Raw genomic sequence first — 1,730 nt, 5'->3', positions numbered from 1 at the left:
AATTAATGACACTAAATAAAAACCAACCGGAAACAGGTCAATGAGCACTATCGCTGATAACACCGACTTGTTAGGTACACAGGACAGGCAGATTTAGTGAGGCCACGCCGAGAAGAGCAGTGATTGGTCTGGGATTTGATTGGCACAAGGACTGGTAAGATGGGACTCGCTGATAGGAGTGTACACTGAAACGTCATGGGATGGCGTCAGAGCCTCAAATACAAAATAGTTGGAACAGCAGACATTTTTATCTTATCGGGCTTCTCGTTCTGGATCTCATAGTAAACGGTCGCATTTTGTCTTCTTGCACAAGGGAGATTCATCATGGGCAGTCGTGTTCCAACATCTTCATAGTGATCATGAGGAGGAAGAACTGCAGACCGAGAACTGCGGTTTCCCGAACAAGATCGTGAGGATAAGTGCGGCTGGAAGAGCGAACTGCGCATGGAGGCCTGGTTTTCCCGCCCACGAGCTGCACGGCAAAAGCGTGCGGTTCTCGCCAAGGCCACGACGATCTTTGACGATCCCTCACGAGATTCCAGAGCAGCTTAGCGCTAAGTGCCACAAACCACACATATTTATTTTCGAGTTATTTTATCCTTTGTCTGTATTCGGGTCTGTATGGAGCGCTCCAATTACGAATAGTTTTATCGTGCATTATTTTGTGACCCGCCTTTTCTTTAACAAATCCTGTGTTTTTGTACATTTTAATTCCGTGTCGTTTGAGTTAATTTATCCAGATGCGAAGACGTTGGGTGGAGCCGTCCAGGAAAGTTTGTCATCCCCCTTTCCCTCGCGTGTAACGAAGGTCCGCCATTAAATTGAACGCCTCGGAGTGTTAATCTCGTTTTTGGTCATATGTGTCAGGGCAGGCACACGACAATATATATATATATATATTGTAATAATATCTGACCTTTCTCATGATATATACATATATATATATATATATATATATATATATATATATATATATATATATATATATATATATATATATATATATATATATATATATGTATATATCAGTCATTATGCGTTCCTGTAACATTGCCACGACATATATCGTGGGCACTTCGTTTGTCAAACTTGAATATATTTTCAGAACAAAATTAAGTGTTTGGGTTTTGGGGTTGGCTCAACAAGTTGAGTTGCTGTATTTTAACCGATGACGGTGCGTTAACATTTCTGACCTTTCTGGGGGAGGCAATGGCAAACTAACCGGGATATTCATAGTCATGAGACTTATTTGACAGTACTTTGTGAGTACTCGCTCTCCTTTCTCAGGAAGAGGTATATTGTACAGATGGGCGGAAAAGTCAACGGGTTTAACACCCACAGATTTTTTTACTGAAGGAACGTGACTCTTGTGTTTACATACATGGGATAGCTCCAGTCGCTTTATCAATGAGATTTTATGGTCTGTTTAAACGTGGCAATCTGGACAACCGTGTGACAGAGTTGATGAGCATCCGAGGCCTAGGCATTCAGCTGCACGCGCTTCTCTACTTGTCCTTACGCTAATCCTTGGGCCCACGTTGGCCGAGACAAGGCCTCCTGCACCCTCGGTGGGAAAGTGGAGACGCCTTGGGTGGCACCGGTTGCGGTCGTGCACTTGTCATACCGCTGTGCTCTCAATGGAGCGATCAACAACAATGCGCACCCTATCTGCTCACAAAAGGGCAAAGCCCCTCACACTGGCCGAGGTCTTTGTCGGGGTCGTGGGGGAG

The sequence above is a fragment of the Myxine glutinosa genome, chromosome 2 (assembly GCF_964187855.1).
Source record: "Myxine glutinosa chromosome 2, kmMyxGlut1.1, whole genome shotgun sequence".
Lineage (NCBI taxonomy): Eukaryota > Metazoa > Chordata > Myxini > Myxiniformes > Myxinidae > Myxine > Myxine glutinosa.
Note: the sequence above shows the minus strand (reverse complement) of the source record.